The sequence below is a fragment of the Mauremys reevesii genome, linkage group 3 (genome assembly GCF_016161935.1).
Source record: "Mauremys reevesii isolate NIE-2019 linkage group 3, ASM1616193v1, whole genome shotgun sequence".
NCBI classification, from domain to species: domain Eukaryota; kingdom Metazoa; phylum Chordata; order Testudines; family Geoemydidae; genus Mauremys; species Mauremys reevesii.
This window is the reverse complement of record NC_052625.1, coordinates 143055650-143083607: the sequence shown is the minus strand read 5'-3', so window position 1 is coordinate 143083607 and position 27958 is coordinate 143055650. Positions and strand designations below refer to the sequence as shown.

The 27958-nt window shown below is 44.8% G+C and overlaps 1 long non-coding RNA gene across 1 annotated transcript; it reads left to right on the top strand.

Moving 5' to 3' along the window:
* The first annotated feature begins 322 nt into the window (after positions 1–322).
* LOC120401735 lies at positions 323–27082 on the top strand. Its single transcript, XR_005596687.1, has 3 exons — positions 323–338; positions 13586–13712; positions 26822–27082. It is a non-coding gene; the product is annotated as an uncharacterized LOC120401735 (long non-coding RNA).
* The last annotated feature ends 876 nt before the right edge of the window (positions 27083–27958 follow it).

Sequence of the window (27958 nt, the reverse complement as noted above, 5' to 3'; positions counted from 1 at the left end):
GCTCTGTTTGCTTGCAGGCTTTCCTGTGAGTCAGGCTGGGAGGAATGAAGGCTTGAAGTCTTGCAGTGACATGTGATCATGTCACCTGAACTGGAATCCATCTTTAACCTAGTGCTTTTCCATCAAGAAGCGGGGTGGGAACCCAGAGGAACAAAGGATTCCCGCCTTATGCAAAAGATATATAAATGGGTGGAAGAGAACAAAAAGGTGAGAGCCATCATGAAGAATCCCCTAGCTACCACCTGAGCTGGAACAAGAGCTGTACCAGGGGAAAGAATTGTGCCCAGGCCTGGAAGGTGTCCAGTCTGAGGAAAAAACTTACTGAAACATCTCTAAGGGTGAGATTATCTGTATTCAGTTTGATTAGACATAGATTTGCATGTTTTATTTTATTTTGCTTGATGACTTACTTTGTTCTGTCTGTCACTACTTAGAACCACTTAAATCCTACTTTCTGTATTTAATAAAATCACTTTTACTTATTAATTAACCCAGAGTATGTATTAATACCTGGGGGCGGGGGACAGCTGTGCATACCTCTCTATCAGTGTTATAGAGGGCAAACAATTTATGAGTTTACCCTGCATAAGCTTTATACAGGGTAGAATGGATTTATTTGGGTTTAGACCCCATTGGGAGTTGGGCATCTGAGTGTTAAAGACAAGCACACTTCTGTTAGCTGCTTTCAGGTAAACCTACAGCTGTTAGGGGACGTGATTCAGACCTCGGTCTGGGTTTGCAGCAGGCTAGCGAGTCTGGCTCAAACCAGGCAGGGCACTGAAGTCCTAAGCTGACAGGGCAAGAAAGTGTGTAGTGTAGACCTACCCTGAGAGTGAGTGACCTGGATAATGGGTAAACTGGGTGCAAACAAACAATACATGTTTTAACAGGGCCAGATATAAAGTTATACATCTAAGAGTATATAAACACTAACCCTTCCAGAAGATGTAGAGAGACCTGAGGTTTCTGGGATGTGCTGATGGTCTTTTGGGAGGAATGTGGGCAGGTAAAACTCCCTCCTTTATTAACTTGCTTTGTAATCTTTTTTTTTTTTTTTTTTTTTAAATAATGATTTGAGGGTGGGTGCCTCTCAGGAGAGTCTGAAACAGTCAGTCAGACTGAGGGTAAATTTTCTTTTCTTTTGAGGCTGTTTGAAATAAATACCTTCACAGAAGGAGAACTTTCAGGTTTACAATGCTAGTGATGCCTCTTGTTTGTTTGGTCTGAGACACTATTCCAGGTGCCATCATCAGTAATATCCCCACTTCCTGCCAGAAGAACGCATTACTGGCTTCTTCTGGGGATGAGCTAAGGCCGTTCTTCTTAGAACTAGCCAGTAATGGGCAACAAAGGGTGCTAAAGACAGTCACAGACAGTAACTGCGTCACTTCCTCATCTCCAGTAGGCTGATTAAACAACATCCCAGAAATAGTTTCCAAAGCTGCTTCTTCATTTCCCAGTAACTGTACTGTCAACCTCAAACATTTAAAAAAACGAGTCAGACAACATCCTCAAAAATTAATAATGGTACAGTCTCACTTTTGAGCTGTGGGTGGTCCCCTCATCTGCCCAAATTTGGGTGTGATTTGTTTCAGGATGAAAATTCAACCTTAAATTTGGATGTTTCCTCTGGGTGCAAAGAAGACCCCAAGTACCCTCTTCTGGCCACAGGGGTGGAGGAGCTGATACTCTTTCCTTCTCCTTTTTCCTTATCACTCTTCTGCCTCCCGCCTCTTCCCTCTTCCCCCCAGGACTTAGTCCCTCTGTCAGGAGATTGTGAGAAACTAAAAACACCTAAAATCATGAGGCTTATGACACTGTGGGAGTTGGCAACAATGATAAGTACACTGCAGCAAAAGCAGGTCATAGTGAAAATATGCCAAAATATAGGACCTCTCTGGTTCACTGCTCAGTAAGTGCCAACTCAGGGCAGCATGAGAACTGGGCAGCCTGCTAGCAATAGGAACAGTAAAGATGAGTGAGTGCTGCAGTGGTGAAATGTTGCCTGCACCTATCGTGATTCATAATGACATACACTAGGGCCCAGATTCCCCAAAGTATTTAGGTGCCTAACTTCCATTGAAATCACTGGGAATTAGGTGCCCTGAATACCTTTGAGGAGCTTGGTTTTGCTGTCAATGTACTAATCCTAAAGGGCCAGATTGTGGTACTGGTGATAGTGCCATTAAGGACTCAGCTTCCCAGACAGAGTCTGGGCAGGGTGCTGTGAAGGTCTTGTTATGCAGGGCTAGGTAGAACCAGACACAGAATAAAGCAGAGCGCTTGCAGGCAATTTAAGTACTGAGTGATCACTGAACTAGGGTTACCATGTTTCAGTTCCCCAAAAGAGGACACTGCTGGGGGAGGGAGGAGGTGTTGGAAGGGGTGCAGTTGGGGAATGTTGGAGGGGTGTGTGTGTACTGGGGAGTACCAGGGGGAGGGGGTGCTGGAGGGGGAATTTAGGGATGCTGAAGGAGTGTACGTGTGTACTGGGCAGAGACCTGGGGTCTCACTCATGAGGTGGGGGGGGGCAGTGTTGCTCCCTGTCACAGTGGCAGGGCAGCTGGCGCAGACCCAGGATGCAGCGACAGCCATCAGTCAGCGCCTCCCTGTGCGGCTCATCCCCTCCCCAGGGCTCGGAGCTGGGGCCGGGGTGGGAGGGATCCGGTAGCTGCAAGGGACAAATCAGATAGGCATGCAGGGGAGGGACCAATCGGAACTCTGAGATGCAGTGTCTGCTCCACAAAAATCCCCGACATTTCCTGTTATTTGAAAAATCCACCCAGACAGAGGCCAGAGGATCTAAAAAGAGGCAGTGTCTGGGAAAACCCGGACATATGGTAACCCTACACTGAACCCCACAGAGATTATGCCTGGACCTCACACTGGGTGTGCAGTGTGTGGGGTGAAGTTGTTATGAGCCAACCTCACCTTGTGCAGTCCTTGTGCAGAACTGCAGCTCCCATGCACTATCTCTACAGGCATGTCTACGTTCTGCATACGTGGCAGGTGAACCTCCCCTTTGGGAAGGCTAGCCCCCACCCCCACTGGAGCTCTGAGCCCTCTCCACTCCCCAAGGCCAGAGGAGCCCCGCCCCACCTGCTCTGAGCTGCCGTTCATCCCACCCCAGCCACGCCATCCAGACCAACCCCCGGGCTGGCCCGACCTTCAGGCCGCTGACCGGTCTGAGTACCGGCCCGACTGCTGGGCCACCAGCTGGCTAGAGCTGCCCCTGGCCACCAGCCTGACCTCTGGGCCGCCAGCTGGCCCGAATCCCGAGCTTCAGGCTGCTGGCTGGAGCTGAGTCCCTGCCAGTTTCAGGGAAGCATGGGAGGGAGGTAGGGCCTTGGGGCAGAGCACGGGTGGGGTCATGGCCCGGGTTTGGTGGGGCTAAGCCTCCCCTGGCCTACAATACCCACCACCCATGACACTATGGGTATTCTTCCATTTACTTAGCTGCGTCTATCCTGGGCGTTAGGTCAGCTTAACTAGGGCACACCCCTGAGCAATGTAGCTTGGTCTATCTACATTTTCAGTGACTACTCCTCTGGGGTGCACAGCACTCCCAAGGAAGCAAGAGAGGCGTGGAAAAGAGTCTCAGTGGAGTTACTCTAGATTTACACTAACATGAGAGGTTTCAGAGTAACAGCTGTGTTAGTCTGTATCAGCAAAAAGAACAGGAGTACTTGTGGCACCTTAGAGACTAACAAATTTATTTGAGCATAAGCTTTCGTGGGCTACAGCCCACTTCATCGGATACATAGAATGGAACACACAGTAAGAAGGTATTTATACATACAGAGAACATGGCCATCTAGATTATCACTTCAAAAGTTTTTCTCCCCTGCTGATAATAGCTTCTCTTAATTAATTAGCCTCTTACAGTTGGTATGGGTACTTCCACCTTTTCATGTTCTCTGAATGTATAAATATCTTCTTACTGTGTGTTAGAGCAGTTGGTTCTTCGACATAAAATAGCAGCTAGGAGCAAATATTTGGGTTTGTATGCACAAAGTCTAAGGAATGAAATATAATTTTGACTAAAATCTTTTCTCTCTAAAAGAGGCTATGTTATTCCCAGAGCCATTTAAAAAATTCAGCCACTAGAGAGCAAACTTCTTCTGTTTATCAAACTGTACGTGTGTGTGTTTAAAAAGCACAATTGTACAATAGAAAGCCTAGAAAATAAAACAGAACTGTTGGTTGACCTGGGAAAATCTTTATTTTTTAAATTGCATGAACTGAGGGAAAAGTAGACAAGTGTGGTTTGTTATAGTTAGGCTTGGACGGATTAGCTTTTTATCAATAAATGTTGATTCCACCATACACATACAAACTGATGAAAAATATTTCCGTTGATAATAATTCAAATGTACAGATAGGCAAAGTAAGAAACATGCTGCTTGAGGAATAATTAGCATGTGATTTAAGGATATTTGTACATTTTGGCATGTGATGTTGACAAATTTGGTTCAATGGCTATAAAGCTTTAACTTTTTGAATCTGAGGCCTGGTCTACACTAAAAAGTTACGTTGACTGAGCGAAGTTGCTCAGGAGTGTGAAAAATCCACACACCCTGAGCAATGTAGTTAAGCTGACCTAACCCCTGGAATAGACAGTGCTAGACTGATGGAAGAATTCTGCTTATTTAGCTACCATGTCGCAGGAAGGTGGATTGCCTACACCAGGGATCGGCAACCTTTGGTATGCGGCTCACCAGGCGGGCCGGGCTGGTTTGTTTACCTGCCACATCCACAGGTTCGGCCTATCGCGGCGCCCACTGGCTGTGGTTCGCTGCTCCAGGCCAATGGGGGCTGCAGAAAGCGGCACGGGCTGAAGGATGTGCTGGCTGCCGCTTCCCACTGCCCCCATTGGCCTGGAATGGCAAACTGCGGCCAGTGGGAGCCGCAATCGGCTGCACCTTCGGATGCGGCAGGTAAACAAACTGGCCCAGCCTTCCAGGCTGGCTAAAGGTTGCCGATCCCTGGCCTACACTGACAGGAGAACCCCTCTTGTCAGTGTAGGTAATGTCTACACTGATGTGCTACAGTGGCGCAGCCGCAGTGCTATGGCTTTGCGGCTGTAGCATTTTAAAGGTAGACAAGCCCTCAGCATCTCACTGTCGTCATAATTTTGCACAACTGTGAAAATTTAAATGGATGAAAATAAAAACTGCTTACAAATAAAGATCAGTCTCATCCCTTGAAATTAGAAAAAAAATAAAAATCTAATTCTGCCAAGCTTAATTATAGCGAAGCCTTCTGCTAATGGGAGCTGAAGTCTTCTCCTTCATACGTGTGTTGTCTATTGTTAGGTGTGAAAAGCCTTGCTGGGTGTATCTCAAGGGAAGGCCTCAGAATAATGATAGTCCATGTACACCTATGGCATTTTATATATATAACAAATAACAGATATGAAGATAATAACAGATGACTAAGCAGCTGGGATCAGCAGTCACTGGAGTTAATGCTATCTGGGATTAAAGAAGAGAGGATGGAGGTCAGCCTTTTCCAGAGAAGGATCTTTGACTCTGGAATTCACTTTCCATTTGGCTCATCACTGCTCAAATATGCCACCATTCAGTCCTAGTGCAAAACTAATCAGGGTGGGGATGTTGAGTGGGTGGGAATGGATGAGGGAGGAGAGTCTTAATTTGGGCGTGTTGGAAGGAGTTTTAATTGGAGATATTAGTCCTATTGATATGATGCAAACAAACAGTGTACATGCACTTAGCATGATGGGTGGGCGCATCTTAAATAACTTCAAAGCAATAAAAATAGGCAATAAAACTTTAACTGCCTTAATTGACTCAGGAAATAGCCTGTAAGGGGTGCTTGAGGGCAGTGGGGACTCTATGCCAGGGTTCCTTTGAATCACTACACCATTAAGCTACAACAGGGTGTACATTATGAGGTTAATAGTACTTAGCTTGGGTGGTGGAAGGTTTTCTTTAAGTGTATTCTACTAACAGTAAATCATGACAAGAGGTTCAAGTACCTTAGAAGTGAAACAAGAGCTTAGGAATGCACATCCTGGTGTGACAGTCATTCCTGGGAAAGTTTTTAAATATCAACAGCTTTTGGCTGTATAAAGTGTTGTTGTAACCCTGTTGGTTCCAAGATATTACAGAGACAAGGTGGGTGAGGTAACATGTATTTTTATTGGGCCAACTTCTGTTGGTGAGAGAGACAAGCTTTTGAGCTTACACAGCGCTCTTCTGCCGAATGAGCTGTGTATGCTCGAAAGCTTGTTTCTCTCACCAACAGAAGTTGGTTCAATTATCTCACCCACCCTGTCTCAGCTTTTGGATTTGTCTAGCCTAGACTTAAAATTCCTCAGACTTCCCACCATTGGTGCAGCTCCACCAGCAGTAGCAAAGGGTCCCTAGCAGAGACCAGCAGCTGGTCTCTATTGTCCACCAAGTTGTCTAACCCATAGCAAAAATGTGTGTGTGTGTGTGGAATCTACTTCCGGCAAGGTCCTGGAAATCCTCTACATGCTTCTGTAAGAAAACCATAGTTCCTAGAGATGTAGAGCTTCTGAGAGGATGGGCAACTTCTGTGTAGTGGGAGCATCAAACCATTGAGGGAAGTGAAGCATTGTGTACACAATGGGTTGTCTGTCTGCTCTTCGTTGTGATGCAAAGTGACCCTAATGAAGGTGGTTGTGAGGCACAATGGGGGGTGGGGAGGCCCTCTTGCTGAAAGTTAGGCAAAGTTAATTTACATAACTCTTCAGTGGCTACTAGGTGCATTGCTAGGAGATGGTTCCTGGCTGTGGAATCACTGAAAGGCCCAAAAGGCTAATCAGAATATAGCTCTGGAGTAGACAACCAGTGTCCACAGCAATGCTTCAAGGCTCCATCTACAGTGGCCTGCCTGAACATGTCTTAAATTATTATTTATTAATTATTTGTATTACTGTAGCACCTAGGAGCCTTAGTCGTGGGACTACACGGCCAAAATAATCCAGTTCCTGGTCCAGAGAGCTTACAATCTATGTATAAGACAATTGATGCAGATAGACAGACCAACAGGGAAACAGTTAAAAAAATAAAAAGACAATACTGGTCAGTATGAGAGGCAGTGGACTCAGCACACCAGCAGTCTAACTGCTCTCCAGGTTTTTGTGGGCATCATGGCAAAGGAGAGTTTTTTAAGGAGGGATTTGAAGGAGGATAATGAGGTAGCTTTGTGGATGTTTATGGGGAGCCACTCCCAAGCATGAGGGGCAGCAAGGAAGAAAGCACAAAGGTGATTGTTTGAAGATGTAATAAGTGGGTGATGGAGGCTGGCATCATGGGCTGATCAAATGTAGGAGTCAACATCTTAAAAAGGAGTGGAAGATAATAGCTAAGGGGGGGCGGGGTAAGTCATGAACGGCATTGAAAGTGAAGAAAAGTAGCCTCAGTTTGATGCAATAGAGAAGGGGGAGCTAGTAAAGGGATGCAAAGAGAGGGGTGACATGGTCAAAGCATTGGGATAGGAGAATGATGTTTGCAGCAGCATTCTGAGTGGATATGAGTGGGGCAAGGTTTGTCAAGGCCAGAGAAGAGGATTTTTCAGTAATCAAGGTACAAGATTATGGGAGCCTGTGTGAGAGTTTTAGCCCTGTGAATGGATCGGAAAAGCTATATCTCCGAGATGTTATGCAGAAAGAATATGGAAGAGTTAACAGACATAGCCTGGATGTGAGGACCTAGAGAGAGGTCTGAGTTGAAAATAACATCCAGGTTTTGGACCTGAGTGATGGGCAGGATGGTTTGGCCACGGTGATTAAGGAAGGAGACATTAGAGGATTGTTAGGGTGGGGGAAAAGCTATAAGAGCTCCGTTTTTACCCATGTTGAGCTTGAGCTGACAGCTAGACATCCACAGGGAGATGTCAGACAGGCTGAGATTTTAGTTTGGACAGAGGGAGACCAGTCTGGAGCAGAGAGGTAGATCTGTGATCATCAGCATATAGATAATTGAATTTGTATGATGAGATCACCCAGAGATAAAGCATGTAGGGCAGAGGTCCCCAAACTGTGGAGCACACCCCCTAGGGGGCTGTGGAGGAATGTTCAAGGGGCCATGGCTGGGGCCCAAGCCAGCCCACATTGGGGGCAGGGAGGGAGCATCACCCAGCTCCGCTCCTGGCCTTGTGCTCGGGGCCCCAGCTGTGGACCTCGGCCCCTGGTCGAGTCTCTGCTCCCAGCTATGGCCCCAGCCTTGTCCCGCTTACTCCTGTCCTTGTTCCTGTGCCCACTCCCGGAGCTGCAGCCCCGCTCCTGATCCTCACACTGGGGTGTGTGTGAACAAGGGTAAGGAGAGGCATGAGGTAAAAAGTTTGGGGACCACTGGTATAGGGAGAAAAAAAAGGGGGACCGAAGACAGAGCCCTGTGGAACCCACACAGAAAGTTGGATGAGGGATAAGGAGAATCCACTGAAGGACACTCTGAAGGAGCAATTAGATGGGTAGGAGGAGAACCAGGAGAGTCATGGATACCAGGGGAGGCCAAGATTTCAAGAAGAAGAACATGGTTGATAGTGTTGAAGGTAGCTAACAGGTCCAGGAGGATGAGGCAGGAGTACTGGTTCTGAGCTTTGGCTAAGAAGAGGCCATTCATTAGAGACTTTGGTGAGAGCAATTCCAGTGGAGTGCAAGAAGTGGAAGCTGGAAAAGAGAAAGTCCAAGATGGAATTGGAGGAGAGGAACTCCAGACAGAGATTGTAAACTGTGCATTCAATAAGTCTAGAGCTGTAAAGGAGATGAGGCAATAGTTAGGGAGGTTAGTGGGGGTCAAGAGTGTGTTTTTGAGATGGGAGAGACTTAAGCATGTTTGTATTGTGAGGGAAAAGAGCCAGAGAAGGGTGAGTGATTAAAGCAGAAGAGTAGGGGAGGCAGTCTTAGGCCATGTCTATGCTAGCGAGTTTACAGTGGCACAGCTGTACTGATGCAGCTGCGCCCACTGTGAGATCGCTCCTGTAGCCACCTCCACAATGGCGCTTCTGTCTTAATTTAGGTTGTTTTTTCAAACCCCCGAGTGACAGAAGTTATACCGACCTAAGTGGTAGTGTAGCCATGGCCTCAGTATTGTTAAAAAATCATGAGTCGGGCTCACTAAAAATCATAAGATTGGCTTTAAAATCCTGAGATTTTGTAAAAATAATAGCTCTGGTGTTCTTTTTATTTGCCTTCTGCTTTTTGAGCCTTTAGGGTGCACTGGGGTCACATTTTGAAGCTTTCTCCACAGCCACGAGGGCTAGAAATTTACTTTTTCTTTAAGAATGAAGGCTGAAATCACCACATATCCACTTGATGCCAGGAACTGAGGCTTTAAGGGAAACCATTGTGGATTACAAAACCTATGATGTTATGTGACGGAGAGTCAGTTCAGTTGAGGGAGAGCAGATCTCTTGTGCTAGCTCCCTGTAGGAAGACCTGGCTGGGTCCAGGACTGAACTAGAGACTGCAAGATGCCAGAGCCTCCCTTAGGGAAGGTAGGTCTGGCATCGGACTATTGATCCCTGTTTGACCTGCGGTATATTGTTAATTGTTCTACCCAGGACCTGCTGAATGGGACTGCTGCTGTCAACAGCCCCTGAAGGCATGAGCAGCGCATAAGTCACCCCTTCGAGGAGGCTAGCCCCGCAGCCCCGCCCCTTCTGTCCAAGGCCCTGCCACTACCCCATCCACTGGAGCTCTGAGCGCCGGCCCCAGAACTGGGCCACTGGCTGCCCTGGCCTGCTGGCCTCCAGCTGGCAGTAGGGCTGATGCTCCCAGTCCCGCCGGCTTGGGCACTGGCTTGGGGAGAGGACAGAGTATGGGTGGGGCCAGGGTTTCCTCTGGCCTATTATACCCACCACCCATACTGAAGGGAATGAATTCTTTCAGTGAATCTCTGTTGGCTTGCCCCTTCCAGAGTCCGTACAGTGATTTGTCAGGAGCCCTGAAGTGGTCACAACAATTTAGGCAAGTCCTGTCCAAACTCAAGCAACAGGTGCAATCATAATTTGGCAAAATCCCTGCAGCTGAGTGTGAAGCTACCAGTTATTCTGACAGTGTCAGGATGGGGTTAAGGAAATGAGTCTGTTGGGAAAATAGGAAACCCTTCTTTCCTCTGAATACAACCCAGGTACATATAGGGTCCCAAATAGCCATGCCTTTAGAAGTACATACAGGGCCTGTTGAATATATAAGAATAACCTCTTTGAGATAGAATCCCTCATAATATTCTTCTCTTAGTTTTAAATACACTTTACACTGAAAGAAAATACTTTAGCATGATGCAAATTTACCCCATGGGCCTCATTGCTACAAGATACCATTGAGACAAAGAGCTTAGTGTCCACAGTTACATTATATAAAATTAAACATGTAAAAGGAATATAAACCCTTACAACTGAGGGCATAAAATAAGCAAGTTATTCCATAATAATAAATTAGAGTTTCTTACACCTTCTTATTGGCTATTATGAGAGACGGGATACCAAATTAGCTGAAGCACTGGGCAAACCTGATATGACAGTTCCTATGTTCCCCCATCCCAAATGGTGGTTTTGACATGTAAACAGACCTTTAATCACGTCTTTCCTGACATAGAAAACAACTGTAAAATCTATATGAAGAGTGGGTTTGGGCATGCTCACTGACTTCACTTGAGAACTTCTTAGTCACGGACAGAGCCTAAATAAAACTAGGCACTGGGCAAAGTAAACCGTGCAAAATGTGTCCAGAGCAGCTGCATAGCTAGTGCCTTTGTTCTGTGATTGATTGCACAGTCCAAACTGTGTCAGTGTAAATTCAGCCCCTGCAGCTGGTGAGCAGGTTCCAAACACATCCACATCCACTCTAGCCTGCACTGCCAGCCTTCAAGGTCTTATCAACAGCAATGGCTGCTTACCTTTTCTGCTGATACTGCCTTTCCTTTTCTGCTATAAATGCTGACTGCAAGAAAGAGCAAAAGTAGCTGTCAAGTACATGCACTTGCATAGGAGAAGACTTTTACTGGCGTTCACTTTTCCATGCCAGGGGAATCTTCAGCTGCCTATTGAGAGCATGTTTTGAGGTGCCTTTGTGCTGCTTCTTCACAGGGCCACGGATCTGTCCCATTATGCTTTTCCATCCACTTTTAGCTTGAATGATTTATTTTAATGTGGGTGAAGAATTTGCTTTCTGCACTTACTGACAGGCTGGCATCCGGCACCCCATGTAGGGGATCTGCACCCTTTGAGCTTCATAGGGCTCCCTGTGCTTTGATATACAGGCGAATTTAGGGAGTGGAATGAAGGCTGGTGGATCACCAAGGATGGGGATCCACCAATCATGTCTTTCCACAGAAAGGGTTGCAGGGACACTGAGATCTATTTTAGGCCCAAAGCTATAGTAGCAACGAGGGACGGATTCTGCTTCTCTTCCGTGGCTTGGGGAGAGTTCTGAACCGCATGGAAAATCCCAAGAGCAGAATTTGGTTACTTGGGCTGTGCACTAGGAACAGGGTGTGACTTTGGGCTTGTCTACACTACCCGCTGGATCAGTGGGCAGCAATTGATCCAGCGGGGGTCGATTTATTGCATCTATCGATAAATCGACCACTGAGCTCTCTCCCACTGACTCTGGTACTCTACCAGAACAAGGAGCGGAAGCGGAGTCGACTTACTGCAGCTGAGACACTGCAGTAAGTAGATCTAAGTATGTTGACTTCATCTAAGCTGTTCACATAGCTGAAGTTGTGTATCTTAGATTGATTCTGCACAGTAGTGTAGACAAGCCCTTTTGTATATCTTAACCCAGAAGATATACCTTCCTTATCCTTCCACAACATCTTTCTGCCTATAAAATCCATCAGTTTTCTTAATTCCTCTTTCTATGTATCAGCTTATTTTCCTTATCTGTGTCCTGCTCCATGGTGTTATACTTCTCTGTTTCTTATCTTCTCTTTTTAACTCTGACTTATTTCTGGAAAATGTGACTTATAGGGTACTTTATACAGTGCTAGAAAGGAAGATAGGAAAGCATAGATAAAAAATGGTTCCAGACCTGCCCTTTTCCCTCAGCTCTTTAGAGGTATGGTCAATCATTTGTCCTCTGGCCTGTATCCTCCCTATACAGATTGCTGCTAAATGCCTTTCAAGGATGCTAATTTTGTTTCTTACATTTGAAACAAAATTAGCACCAGTGGTTGGAATAACAAAATGGTTTGAATAAGAAAAACAACCTTAAGCTGCACTCTCAGGTCAGAATCAGGCAACTCTTTGTAGCCATATGCTCTAATCAGGGCTGATGCTGTTAATGGGGTAGAGGAGATGTGAGACTTGTACATGACCTGGAGTCTTGATTACTGGTTTCCTTTAACCTCAGGGACAGCTTTAGGTATAGATTGGTTAGGTAGTTGATAGTTCTGTAATCTCTTTCTTCCAGTGCAGAAAGAATCCTTGTTATTGAAGGGATACTTCACTGATGAGACTGCTGCAAATTGGCCTGGCAGGCTCCACATCCAATAAGAAGATTGAAGAGATACCGGCCATCAACTCAAAGCTAGTCCCAACCTTCGATTTTGTTTAAAAAAAAATAAAAAGAACCACAACTCTCTATGAAACCGTCACCCAACAGAAATACTCCCATGCTATTTCCCTCTAAATCCAGTGGAAACAATTGTGTTTGAAGCAATAAACATCCTCTGGCAGCATTGACAATAGCAACTCAATCATTGGAGCACCAAGTACCTGAAAGTGAAACTAATGCCATAAAAGTGAAACTGTCTTTGGTGACTTTTCATTAATCCAAGAACACACACACACACACACACACACACACACACACACACACAAATTGAATGCAAGCCCCTCTGCTTTATTCATACTATGTTCCAGCCATTCCTTAAATTTAATGTGCAACGCTGCAGCTGAATCTTGTGAGGGAGCTACACATTTTTTTGACTTCATTCAAAATGTGTATGCCTTTTTTTCGGTTTCCACACATCGGTGGAGTGTGCTAGAATCATGCTTGGAGCAGGCAAATGAAAAACATTTGACAGTCAAAAGAATTTGTGACACCAGGTGGTCTGCTCGTGCAGATGCTGTTTTGGCTTTGAAAATCAACTATGATGATATAAAGAAAACCTTATTAGACATAGCAACATCAAATTCTGAAAAACCTCATATGAAAACTGAAGTAAAATCTTTAGCAGAAAAGTTTGAAAAGTACGATATTGCTGTTTTTACTCTTTTGTGGAACCATTTACTTCAACGAATTAATGCCGTCAACAAATCGCTGCAAAAGGTTGATACAAATTTATTGAATGCTGCACAATTGTTAGCCTCGGTTAAAAGTTTTGTCATGCAAGTTCAAAATGACTATAGCTCGGTGGAAGCAGAGGCACTAACATTAACAGAAAATATAGGTTCCTCTGATATATCTGATGAGAAGTGTAAAAAAAGCAGGATGTTATTTTTCAATGAAACTAGAGACAATTTAAAAGGGAAAGAGAAGATCATCGTTGAGACTGTCAATGCTATTTGTGACACAATAATAGTGCAATTGCAGAGTAGAGGTGAATCTCTAAAGAAAACTTGATTTATGTTGTTTGTTTTTTGACAGAAGTATTGACGAAAATGCTAAAAGCCACTACAATAAGAAATTAAATGAATTCTACCAAGAGGACATAGACACAAATCTTTTTGAAGATGAAGTGAAACATTTAATTCATTTTCTCAAAAATGATGAGGTCAGTGCTTTGAGATCACCAGTTGATTTGTATAGACTTGTACGTGATGGTCTGCAGGCAACCTGTCCAAATGTAGAAACCATTCTGAACATATTTTTAACAATACCTGTCACAAATGCTTCTGGTGAATGTTCTTTTTCTGTATTGAAATGAGTTAAAAATTATTTGAGAAATACGATGAGTCAGGAACATTTGACAAGTTCGGCAATATTGACAATTGAAAGTGCCTCTTTACAAAATATTACTTACAAAGCTATGTGAATAATTTTTTTTTCAAATTGAATAAGTTTCTTCTGAGGAAGTTAACTTTTATTTTTCCATTCATGTGTATCTGTACTTTTTATTTTTACACATTTTTCACCTTGGCGTAATGCACTCAAAACAATCAGTTGCACACATACAAAATGGGAAATGACTGCTGAGGAAGGAGAACTGTGGAAAGGGATCTGGGGGCCATAGTGGATCTCAAACTAAATAGGAGTGAACTGTGTAACACTGTTGCAAAAAAAGCCAACGTCATTCTGGGATGTATTAGCAGGAGAGTTGTAAGCAAGACACGAGAAGTCATTCTTCCGCTCTACTCCACGCTGATTAGGTCTCAACTGGAGTATTGTGTCCAGTTCTGGGTGCCACATTTCAGGAAAGATGTGGACAAATTGGAGAAAGTCCAGAGAAGAGCAACAAAAATGGATAAATGTCTAGCAAATATGACCAAGGGGGGAAGATTGAAAAAATTGGGTTTGTTTAGTCTGGAGAAGAGAAGACTGAGGGAGGACATGATATAACAGTTTTCAAGTACATAAAAGGTTGTTACAAGGAGGAGGAAGAAAAATTGTTCTCGTTAACCTCTGAGGATAGGACAAGACGCAATGGGCTTAAATTGCAGCAAGGGTGGTTTAGGTTGGACATTAGGAAAAACTTCCTAACTGTCAGGGTGGTTAAGCATTGGAATCAATTGCCTAGGGAAGTTGTGGAGTCTCCGTCATTGGAGATTTTTAAGAGCAGGTTAGACAAACACCTGTCAGGGATGGTCTAGATCAGGGATGGCCAAACTGCAACTTGCATGCCGTTCTTGTACAGTTAAAGTGCAGCTTGCAGACCCCACCAGGTTCCCTCCATTCTCCGCCTACCAGACTCGGGGTGTGTGGGGGGTAAGGAGCTAAGGGCTTCTGCCTTGTGGTGGGGCTAGGGACTTCTGTCAGAGACGACTGGTGCCTGCTGAGAGTGAGGTGGCACGATTTAAAGGTTCACCACCTCCCATCAGCTTGAGTCATGCTCTCCCAGGCACACCCCCACTCTTACCCTCAGTGGACCCTCCCTACAGCTCCCAGGTGTTAGCTCCGCATGGAGAGGCAGCGGCAAACAGCTGAGAACTGCAGGGAGGGGCCACTGCTTTAGCTCTGTGGGGATAGGCAGCAGCAAATGCAGCGGCTCTCCCCGCAGCTCCCAGCTGCCTCTCCCTATGGCCACAGAGCTATGTGCAGGGAGGGGGCCCAGCAATACCATGTCACCGAGCGAGGCCAGCAAACCCTGGCAAAAATTGTATTCAGCTTAGAGGGTCAGTAAGTTTGGCCACCCCTAGTCTCAGTACCAGGTTTACAATGGTGCCAGTGGTGCTGTGGCACCAGGCCCACACTCAGAGAAGGGGCCCTGGTGTCCAGACTGTGGCCATGCCCCCAGCTCCACCTGTGCTCTGCCCTGAGGCCCCACCCTCGGTTGGCCTCTTCCCTTGAGGGCCCCCCCCCAGCTCGCTTCTCTCTGCCCCCTCCTGGCCTTGCCCCCTGCTCGCTCCTCCATCCCTTCCCCTCACCCGCTGCTCGCTCCTCTCTGGCCCCTAGCCCCCATGTGAGTGGTGGGTGGGGCCTCTGGGGGAAGAGGCCAAGCAGGGGAGGGTCCTTGGGGCAGAGCACAGGGGCAGGGCCTCGGGGCGAAGCGGGGGCATGGCTACCATCCAGCCACCAAGGCCCACAAAAGGTTAATCTGACCCTGCCTGGTCTAGATAATACTTAGGGCTTGGCTACACTCGAAACTCCAAACCGCTGCCGTGGTAGCACTCCCGTAGCAGCACTTTGAAGTGTGAGTGTGGTCGTGGCGCCAGCACTGGGAGAGAGCTCTCTCAGTGCTGCAGGTATTCCACCTCCCCGTGGGGATTAGCTTACAGCGCTGGGAGCCGCGCTCCCAGTGCTGGGGCACTGTTTACACTGGCGCTTTACAGTGCTGTAACTTGCTGCGCTCAGGGGGGTGTTTTTTCATACCCCTGAGCGAGAAAGTTGTAGCACTGTAAAGCGCCAGTGTAGCCAAGGCCTCGGTCAGGGCCGGAGCAGTCAGCACCTTGCAGGATTGAACTCTGCAACTTCTCTGTTCTGGGTGGCAGGGCAGAGATGCTCAAGGGGGTGTGCTTGGTTCTATTGCCCTCTTGTGGTTGGCCAAGAGAATCTGCTAGCCTTAATACTGCTACAGCATTTCTGTACATAAAAGCTACAGAAAAGGTCCCTGTCCATACATCCTAGGTGCCCTTGTCATAACTGAAACTGTATTGCTTCTCTAAGTATATTTATTATTTGTATTGTATTTTTAATATAAACCACCACCAGTGAGCTAGACAATTTAAAAATCTCAAATGCCGCTCCTATTCTGACAATTCCCCACCCGTACAATTTTCTCTGCCCTCACCTCAATTTTCAAATGCCTCGAGGAAAATGCTGAGTCTGACACTCTGCCTGAAAATTACCAGACTCAGTTATGACTTTTCAAGATTCCCCATTAGCTCAAGTGGGAAGGACCTGCATTTTTTAGATCAGAATTATTTCCCCACTCTCAATCCTGAAGCCAGTGTGTTCATGATGAAGGGGATAAATGACAGGCTAGTGGTGCTGTGTGTCCATGGAATTATGATGGATTATTTAAGTGTTATCATTCTGCATGGTGCTGTACAGTATTAGAAGATGACATGTTCCTTGCCTTCAGGGGTTTATACTCTAGATTAAACATATTGCTCAGTATAGACATTCAAATATAACAATGATGAAAGTCCAGTCTCAAAACTGGGCTAATGTGGAGGAGTGGTTAATACTATGTTTTTAATGGATTACCTCTGAAGAGTTTTTTGGAAGAGGTGTGTGTATCTCAAGAACAGATTTGAATGAAGAGAGAGTGGAATGGAAAGGAAATATCAGAAGGAAAACAAATTTTGCTATTGTTAGTTTGTTTCTGGTAACAACTGTGTCGGGATCAGTGGAACTGCAGTCAGAGGGCCCATGTTATCTGGAAGGACTGTTATTGATGGGACACCAGGGAATTAGGCAGGAAGTAAGCAAAGTAGTCATGTGAACAGAACTGTACACAGAGGTTAATAAAGTTCCATTGATTCAACCTAATATGCATTTAGCTTCACTCTTAGTGAATGAACAGCACCCACAAAGTGTTAGCACCTTTCCAGACATTCCTGAAAGGACAAAGTGCTTTGTACATTCTAGATGCTACCATGTATGCATCTTCCTCATTGTTTTCCTTCTGATATTTCCCCACTGGATCTTGCCTAATGTTGGATACAACAATCAGTGCACTCTTGCACATGTTACATGGATTTAACTTTGCCTGCAGCAGTCAGTGCACAGAAACACAGACACAATGCCTGGTTTTCACACATGTAAATAGTATATAGCATTTTGAAAATGTACTCCAAGGTTCCTAAAAGGAACCACAACAAAAGTATAACTGGGTTCAAAAAAGAATTAGATAAGTTCATGGAGGATAAGTTCATCAATAGCTGTGAGTCAAGGTGGTGAGGGATGCAACCCCATGCCCTGGGTGTCCCTAAACGGATGACTGCCAGAAGCTGGGATGGGACAACAGGATGAATCACTTGAAATTGTCCTGTTTTGTTAATTCCTGCTGTGACGGGTTGGATCACAGAACCCTCCCTGGGAGCTGCCAACTGATGTGCCAAGACTACCTCTGTTCCTGTTTCCCTGCCAGCTGAGGATTCCAGCACCCTGTGTTGCTGAGCCAGACACTCCCGTCTGCTCCAACAAAGACCTAGGGTCTGGATTACTTGCCCCAAAACTGCAGGTTTACCTGAAAGCAGCTAACAGAAGTGTGCTTGTCTTTAACACTCAGATGCCCAACTCCCAATGGGGTCTAAACCCAAATAAATCCGTAAACCGTATACAGGGTAAACTAATACATTGTTCGCCCTCTATATAACACTGATAGAGAGATATGCACGGCTGTTTGCTCCCCCCAGGTATTAATACATACTCTGGATCAATTAATAAGTAAAAAGTGATTTTATTAAATACAGAAAGTAGGATTTAAGTGGTTCCAAGTAGTAACAGACAATAAAGTAAAAGTCACCAAGCAAAATAAAATGAAATGCACAAATCTATGTCTAATCAAACTGAATACAGATAATCTCACCCTTAGAGATGTTTCGGTAAGTTTTTTCCTCAGACTGGACACCTTCCAGGCATGGGCACAATTCTTTCCCCTGGTACAGCTCTTGTTCCAGCTCAGGTGGTAGCTAGGGGATTCTTCATGATGGCTCCTCTCTCCCTTTGTTCTCTTCCACCCCTTTACATATCTTTTGCATAAGGTGGGAATCCTTTTGTCCTTCTCTGGGTTTGCCACCCCCTCCTTTGCAATGGAAAAGCACCAGGTTAAAGATGGATTCCAGTTCAGGTGACATGATCACATGTCACTGCAAGACTTCAAGCCTTCATTCCTCCCAGCCTGACTCACAGGAAGGCCTGCCTGCAAACAGAGCCATCCAGTCAATTGCCCTGGTTAATGGGAGTCATCAAGATTCCAAACCACCATCAATGGCCCACATTTTGCATAATTACAATAGATCCTCAGAGCTTTATTTCATATTTCTAGTTTCAGATACAAGAGTGGTACATTTACACAAATAGGATGATCACACTCAGTGGACTATAAGCTTTGTAATGATACCTTACAAGAGACCTTTTGAATGAAGCGTATTCCAGTTACATTATATTCACTCATCAATTTTTTATAAAACCATATAGACTGCAACGTCACACCTGCTGAAGTGTCTGACCCTGGCCTCTGTTCAAAGACAGGATACGGAGCTAGATGGATCACTGGTCTGACCCAATATAGTCATTCTTATGTTCTTTTGTTCTAAAAAAAAATCAAAGCAGACGTGTGTGTCAGTTAAATCTTCTGAAAAGGAGAGGTAATTTTATTTGTTTCCTACACTGAGGGGGCAATAAATACAAATGTGTTTAATGAGGCCCAACCTTGCCTACATTGTTCTAAGTAAAACCTTTTATTCAACATAGCTTCCACTTAATGGAAATTGTGTTAGCAAACAGCCAGTCCCAGGGTCATAATGTCTATAAAGTAGCTGTCACTTTCAGAATGACTTTACCCAGTCAGAGTCAAGCAAGGTTAAAAAAATGGAATATTAAAGAGCTGATTGTGGTCACACATCAGCCACTCTGTGATAACCATCTGAAGTTTAATGTTTTTAAAATAATCCTCATTCATGCCTCCCTGATAAAGGATATTGTCTCTTCCATCTTTCATAGACTCACACATGTGCGTGTGCACACACACACAAGGATTATTTGGTATATCATAACAAACACCATTTGCAATTCAAGTACTTTTAGACCCTAGATGGTATTTTTCTTAATTGCTTGCCTGCTGCATCATATACTAGGTAAATGGTGAAAATGACACACATAGTACTGATATTAAGTCATAAAATACAGGGGGCTATGAGTCTAATCTTATTTATACCAGTATAAATCAGGAGTAACTCTACTGAAGTAAGCAGAGTGACACAGTCGTATAAAACCATGAGATGACATACGAAAAATCAGTCTGGATTTTACTAGGCTAGAGGTAACATTATGGCTCTGATTGCTAAAATGCGGTCAGGCAAAGCTCATGCTTCATGTTATAAATTCATTACCACAGGGATCAGAAAAGAATTTTTCCCTGCAGAAATATCATTGCACAATTGGCCAAATACATTGCTTTTGGGGATTTTTAAAATATGCTTTTCTATGAAGCATCAAATGCTGGCAAGTACCAGAGACAGGCAATGGAATTACTGCATCAGTTGTTGGATCTGGTTTATAGCAAATCCTATATATCTGTGCTCTCAAGCAGGGGTGCTGGAACAATTTGTATAGTGGGGGATGCTGAGAGCCATTGAACCAAACTGTAAAACCTGTATACTGTTAGGGGGCTTTCCCTAGTCCTTCTGGCGTGAACAGAGAGCAACAATACCCGAAGTCCAAAGGCGCAAACAATTTGATGTTTATTGGGGTGAACTTCCAGCAAGCATGATTCCAGTTTCCTTCCTTAGTGTCCCCCTTCCCAGCTCTGACACCACAGAGCCTTGCCTGTGTCCCTGTTTCTGTTCCCATCCCCTCTTCCCATTTTCCCCTTTAGCAAAACATGATCCCAATTCCCCCACCCCCATCCCCAGTCTCTGTTCCCATCCTCCCTTACTTCCTGATTGACTGCAGGCTATATAGTAAAACTTGAGTTCTGTTTAGCTATACCATAACCAATCATTTTATTGAAATGTAACTAACCAATCCTAACACGGTTATTTAACCAATTATATCCCACCACCTTAATTGGTTTACACCCAACAAAATTAATTATACAGCAGACAGAAACAATCACAGAACCAGACAGAGATTATACAGACAAACAATAGGAAAGTGGAGACTACAGTGATAGAGCAATACAGAAATGAGGATTTCACATCCCAGCTATTGAGAAGTGAGTTCTTGCCAGACAGGACACTATCAAACTAAGTTTCCTTTTACATCTTCTAGGCTCTTCCCTTTCTCTGGAGGTGATAGGAATATCAGGACAGGATTGTTATTTCAATGTGACTAGTTTGGAATGTGAGGACGTGACCATACACTTCCCAGCTTATGGCTGCCTCTGCTGCTTAGCAGAAGGCCTTAGCCTAAGAACCAGGCCTTAGACTGTCACAGTAAGAGAAGGCCATTACACAGACAGACAGTGATTTTGATTCTTTCTTTTATACCTCTATAACTAGTTAAGTGATAAGAATACACCTAAATTCTTAAAGTATAGGCCTTTGCAGTGTGAAAGTAGAATAAATTATATTGTAAAAATAAGAATGGATTAAAGAAATGTTGTATGTACCTTTAAGCAGAAATAAGAAATGTTGAAATACAGGTGCCAGGAAAAGAAACATTAGGCATAAACATGGCAAAACATTAACAGAAGATGGTAGTTAGTAAGGGAATAAAATATGCATGCCTAACCCAGGTAAACTTATCTGATTCTGCTGTTAAGTTCTCATCCTTTTATCTGTATAAATAAGACAGTTTGTGTCTTGCATGGGGCTCACATTATCTGGGTGTTATTAGCAGAAGCGCTGTGCTAATAAAACAGAGTGGTCTGACAAACTGTGAGTCCTGAGTCTAACTTTGACAGCAGATAGGCCTGAATATCTATTTCCTAACAGATATGATGGAAACCACTTCAAGCCAGGGGGAGTGGCAGCACCGCTAGTGCCAGCACGTATACTTTCGAGTAGCTTTGAGCTCTTTCATGGTACAGAAACACCCTTCTTCAGATATTAATAATTTGCTACTTGATTCTGCGCATGCATCCCTTACTCTTCTCTCAACCCATCTGATCTCATTGTTTCTAGATAACGTCAAGGTGGGTGAAGTAACGTCTTTTATTGGACCAACTTCTACTGATGAAAGAAACAAGCTTTTGAACTTACACAGAGCTCTTCTTCAGGTCTGTGTAAGCTCAAAAGCGTGTCTCTTTCAGCAACAGAAATTGGTCAAATAAAAGCTATGTTACTTCACTGACCTTGTCTTTCTAATATCCTGGGACTGACACATCTACAACACCACTGCATAGATAATGTTCGTCACACTAGCCTGTCGGAGGGGCTTGAGAGAGCAACAGGTGTCTCAAACGTTCTTGTCTTCTGATATGAATCTAACTTCTCTCTTTTAAACTTTATCACAAACTGATGATGGAGTAACTCAGAACATTCTATAGATTTAATATATTGTCCAATAAGTTATTTTTCATGCAAAACTAACCAGCCACACACTTCCTGAATTTGGGATCATCTACTTACTCTCAGTCAGTTTTTACTTGGACTTTACTCGTTCAGATTTTCCTATTGGGTTCAATGGGCTAGATTCAGCTGTGAGTTACACCAGCTCCTTCCAGCATAACTCCAGGCACAGGGTCCACAGTAGCAGAAAGGTGCCAAAAGGGGAAGTTGTGGAGCCACAACATTCTTCCTACTGGGGGCTGCAGGCGGTCAGTGCCACCCAAAAATTGCCTGGGTCTAGCCACGGAGTGGGTTATCCTAGAGCAGGCAGAGGATGCACTGTCAGTGCATTACCTCAACAGCCTTCACTGGCAGGCTTCTAAGGAGCCCTGCAATTGTTATAGCTGCACTTCCATGGCAGAAACCCAAAGGGAGGCCAGGTGTCAGTAACATTGCCTTTCCTACCTTTGGTGACTTCCCCATAAGGCACAGCAGACTAGGCTAGGACAAGAGGTTGAGCTTCCCAGAAAGAGGAAAACCTGACTCCAGGGGCGTTTTGACTGAGTAAAGACTTCAGGATTTGGCCACTTTTGCCTGTCTGTCTGTCATGCATTTTGTAATTCTCTGCATGAAGAACCATATTATAAAAATGAACAGCATTGTATTATCCAGCATGACTAGTTCCTTTCATAGAATGTTTGATACGTTTGTAGTATTGTATTTGAAAACATGAACGGCATTGCCAAAGAATTGCTGGAAGCAAAAAAAAAGGATGAGGCAAGTTGCCATCTCTTAAAAACCTTGACACAAAACAAACACTTCCTTTGCATGAAACTCTCAAATGCACCAAGCAATAGCTGAGCTCTTTACCTTGTTCTCAAAAAGAGGCACTTTCTCTTTACCCTCCAAAGTAAGAATCTTAAAGTTTTAAATATATCTAGAAGACAAAGTTGAATGGAAAAATTATATGATAAAATATGCGAAAAAGAGGAACAGGTTTCTTTGCAGAAAAAACATCCTATGATGATGATCTATCAAGCAGCCCTAAGTAAGGCATGAACAGTACCTACATTGTGTCATATAGGTTGTCAATAACTCATAATCTATGCTAAGATCTCAGAGCAGAGTACTGTCTGTGACACCCCAGGGTGCAATCCAGACCAGTGAGGGACTGTATGACCACCTGCCTTGCAACTGGAGGTGTCTCACAATGCTTTTCTGTTGAAGCTCCCAACCTGGGCTGTTCACAGCCAGCCAAACAGCATGCAGGTCTCATCCTGAGTGTCTGTGTGTAGCCACAGCTCTGCTCTAGCAACTTTGACCCCAGCAACTTGTCAGCAGCCTTGGTTACCAATTGTAGGGTGGCCCCAACCACATTCCCTGACTTGGTCATTCCCCGCCCCTCCAAAGTATGTTTTTCACTGTCCATCCTTCTCTGGACAATCCAGATACATTAGGTCTGTTGCCTCTGTAAGAGGATCAATGTACAGAAGTCTGCTACTTTAAATGGAATTACCCAAACAATTCACAACACTGGATTAGTTGTAATTAAAGAATAAAACAAGTTTATTTAACTACAAGGAGATAGGTTTTAAGTGACCACAGGTATAAGGCATTAAAGTCAGAAATGGTTACAAGAGAAATAAAGATAAATGCTTCCTTGTACTACACTTAACAAACTAGACTTGGTTCAAGGTGAAGTCCCTTACCACATGTTGCCAGGAGCATTGCTGACCAAATTCTCAAACCAGGATCTGCTCCCAAAGCCCGACGACTGTTCCTTTTGTCTTCTTAGGTGAAAAGGACAGAGATGAATAGGGAGATGTAATTTGGGGTGCTTTTGCCCCTCACTTTTATAGTTCTGTTCCCCTTTTCGAATGCATTTTCCTGAGGTTAAAATTCATTCAAACAGTAGAGAAGGCAACATGGTATCTGGTGGTGAAAGAGGATGCATGCTGTTTCTTCTCACCTCTGTTTGCTGGCATGCAGCTTTTCCCTGTCTCCTGTCTTCCCCCTCTCGCTGTCTGAGAACCCTGTTTACTACTTATATGTAAACTGAAGCAAACACACATTTCTTTGTTTAGGGCCTGCTTGATCAGTCCTGCCTAAACGGGGCTATGAGGCTTTGAACATGTGCCACCAACATCATTCAGGGGAAATCCATAACTTTACATATAATATTGCTACACACATTTTATCATGATACTATTGACCCAATGAGTTATTAGTTTTTAAATGATACCTCACAAGGCATATTTTGTACAAAGATTATTACAGTAGTGTGTAGGGTCTGAATACAGGGCAGCATTTGGTCATACTGTTTTTATACATGTTTGTACAGCACTGGCACCAATGGGGCCCTGATCTTGACTGAAGCCTGTGGGTGCTATTGCAATACTGTACTGCTGCTAACCCTCTGGATACTTCATTATCTAGGTTAAAAATTAACATGTTTATTCCAAGACATTCAAAATGTTAGACTTTCTGTGGTGCCCAGTGTGGGCCTAACTCTGCTTCCATTGAGGTCAGTGAGAGTTTTATTATTGGCTTCAGTGGGAGCAAAGTGAGGCTGTTGCTGAGTGCTTTTGAAAATCCCACCTGCAGTGTACAAGAATTGGGTAATGTCACTGTAGAGGGCCTCCCTGTCTTCTACTGCAGATGCCACCAGAATCCTAACTGAGCAGCACCATATGCAGGTAGCTAGGTCTGCATGTTTGAATATAATAAGTAAATTCAGTTATTGGGAACCCAACTGTGTCCAGTAGTTTCCTTATATTCCTAATGCTGTGCAGCATGAAGAGAGGACCAGGCAAAAAATACCCATTGCCTGTTTTGTCACATTTGAGACTACACAGCTGACTGAGCTAATAGGAAAGGTGATGTCATGTTGAATGTAGATCTGTGTCAGGATAAAGAAAACATGGACGCACACAATATCTGGAGCTGTCACTACTCACATGCATATTATGCACCCATGCATCTCTTCAGGTATACGGTACTGCTACAGGGATCTCAGAACAGCATAGGCCAGATTCTCTTGAAGGCACCAGCTTGTATTGGTGCAGAACTGCTTGATCCCAGTGGAGTTCCAAGAGTTTGGGAAGGAGTATGCAGCCCTGAGGCACAGCATTCCCAGGTGTTTAAAGAGACTGTGCCTGCTGGACCAATCCCTCAGCTTTTCCTGGCTGGTGTGATGGTGGTCCCACAATGGTCTCACTTTCTCTCCACCCCTCCTTGCCCCTTTGGGCTGACTTGTGTCCTGGCAAGTGTTAGGAGAGATAGTGATCATGGGCAGCGCATGACTCCTCCATCTGGGGAGGCTGCACGTGCCCGGATTGTGCCCCCGCCCCGATGCCCGCCGCTGCTCAGCAGCCTCCCCCAAAGCTCCGCCCACACTCCATCCCTGGCCCCACTTGGCCCCCTCCCTGAGACCCCTCCAGCCACCGGTCATGCCTCTTTGCCCCCTGTCCCAGGCCTCCCCTGCCTACCTGCTGGCCAGCTGGCCACTCACTGCTTGCACACCTCTTTGCCCCCTCCCCTGGCTCTCCTCGCCTGCCACTTGTACCTCTTCACTCCCTGCCCCAGACTGCCCCCACCCCACCTGCCTGCCAGCTAAACTGGCTGGCTGGTCGGCAGCTCACTGCTTGTGTGCACACTCCTCTTCACGCTCTCCTCCAGTCCCCCCGCCTGCCTGCGGGCCAGAGGTCCAGCTGCCCGCTCACTGCTTGTGCGTGTTTCTTCACCCACTGCCGTGAGGCCCACATGTGGCAGAGCAGGGACGGGAAGAGGCAGAACCTTGGGGTAAGAGGACAAGTGGGAGCGGGGCCTCAGAGCAGAGCGCGGGCAGGGCCATGCTGGGCTGCCCACCCTTTCCGCAGTGGTGTGCTCCGAAGGCGGTGGGCCAGCTGTTTGGGGAGGCTTAGCCTCCCTTGGCCTCTTATACCCATTGCCTATGATTGACCTTTCAGTCCTCTGTGCACCATCTGGCCCATAGAGATTTTGCTTTTAAAATCACTGAGGAGTTAAAAAGAGCGACGGTCAGCCTTAAATCGGAATATCCTTATTTTGCTGGATTTGCTTTACAATATCAATTTTGCAATTTAATTTGAATCAGCTCATCAATGTACCGCTCACAATTCATGGTGAAATAAGCTTGACGTTCAGTCACTGTAATGATGTTTTATCTCTGCATGTTACTTACCTATTAAAAGGGCAAACCATCCAACCGGGTACATGTACTGTACTTCTCCAGCCATGAAGGACACATTTGCTATGAACCTCCTTGAGCCATATGGCTTTTTCAGGCCAGATAAGCTTTCAAGTCAAAGAGCAGCACTTCCCTCTCCTTCCCCGCCTAAAAAGAGCATTTTGGTTAACACGGGCATGAATAATACCTTTTCACTTCCTCTTTATTTGCTTCATCTTTAATCTCTCTGAGATGATTAACAGTTTTAAGAGCTGCATTCCCAAAGCAAAAGAATAACCAGCTTAAAGGAGTCCTAAGAAGGGCAAAATATATTTTTTCTCTGTAATTTTAAGTTTTCTTTTCCAATAGACTTTATGCTCAGAAGCAGATAACGTTTTCTTTGCATAAGCAATTACTGAGCTCTCTCTTTTTGGACTCATCTGAATTAACCATGATCCTATGCCAAGATCAGAGGCATAGGTACTAAGGCTGAGTGGAAGTTCAAAATGTAGAAATCTCAGTGCCGGAGAAGTCTGTGAATCCAATCTTTCTTTATTAAATTTGAAAAATGTCTTGGTATCCCATGGTCTTCAGAGAAAATGTTTTTAGTCACTTGTTTGTCTATATGTTTTTCCCCCCTATGGCATTATTACAGAGTGAAGCAAGATAATAAAAAAATAACCTAATATTATAAAGTATTGTAGGTAGAGCTATTCCACAGGTAGCTGCTGTGGTAGCAGGATGCGTATTCATTATTTATACCGCAAAGCATTGTTTCCCTGAAGTATTTCTGTTTAGTCCATAAAAACTGGCATTTCCTTCTGTGCGTGTCAATCTAGCTTCGTAAATTTGTTTTATGCCTTCTTTTGTGTTTTCCAGGCACCACCGCATAGAGAGCTGCTATCAAAATGTAATCAAGCTACAAGAAGTCTGATGTAGTGAGATACTCTGCTGGTGCTAGGAAACTGAGCGAGTCATTGATGCAAGAAAGGATCCAGGTCTGGTCCTGCTATATAGTACAACATTCAGATGGTAATAACCTATACAAAGGCCTTCCTACCAAGTTCTGGGATTACAGTAGAACAAGTGCTGAAGTCTAGGAGCTTGTTGTTATGGCTATTTTTGTTCACCAACCCTTTGAACACCACACAATGCACACATCCAGGATTTCATGCAGGACTAAGGCCTGGTCTACACTGGGGGTGGCGGGGTGTTGATGTACTGGCTGGTATATTCAGATGCAAGAGACTTGCATCTGATCCAGACTAACACGGCTACCCCTCTGATATTTTGACTTACCTCCTGTCCTCACAGCGCAGGATCAACTGCTGCGGCTCCCCCATCGACTCTGCTACCGCCGCTCGCCCTGGTGGAGTTCCAGAGTTGACGGGAGTGCGTTCAGGGATCGATATATCACGTCTAGATGAGACATGATATATCGATCCCAGATAAATTGATCACTACCCGCCGATCCAGCAGGTAGTCTGGACGTACCCTTATTGTGCTGCAAACTGATTCAGCAATAGCAAGACAGTCTCTTGTCCAAAAATCCTCTCCCCCCTGCCGCCCGATGTTTATACTTGGGGTTTAAGGTGCTCAGTTTATAACTAAAGAAACAAAAGGTTTTTCTTTGAACACAAAAAGCCCAGCTCAAGCTACACACCAGCCCTTTAACAACTGGTTAGGGAGCTTGGTTTCTGTGACCACCAGCCAGCTGCCTTTATAGGGTTCCAGCCTTCAGTCCCCAACCCTGCTTCGTTAGTCCATCTTGTATGCTTGTGCAAGGTCTAAGCAGGGAGTTAACTCCCTACCATGGGGTATTCAAACAGGGCCTGTGTAAGCCACCATATGGAACTCTAGTGGGACAGGAGGCTGTACTAAGACAGTAGAGCTGTACTGGATACTATTCTGTTTATGCGTGTGGGTGATAAATAAGACAGGTGAACTGTGAAAACGTAATGCCGCAAACAAGATTCATTGTTTGGAGGGTTGAAATGCTACTCGGAGTGAATCTAC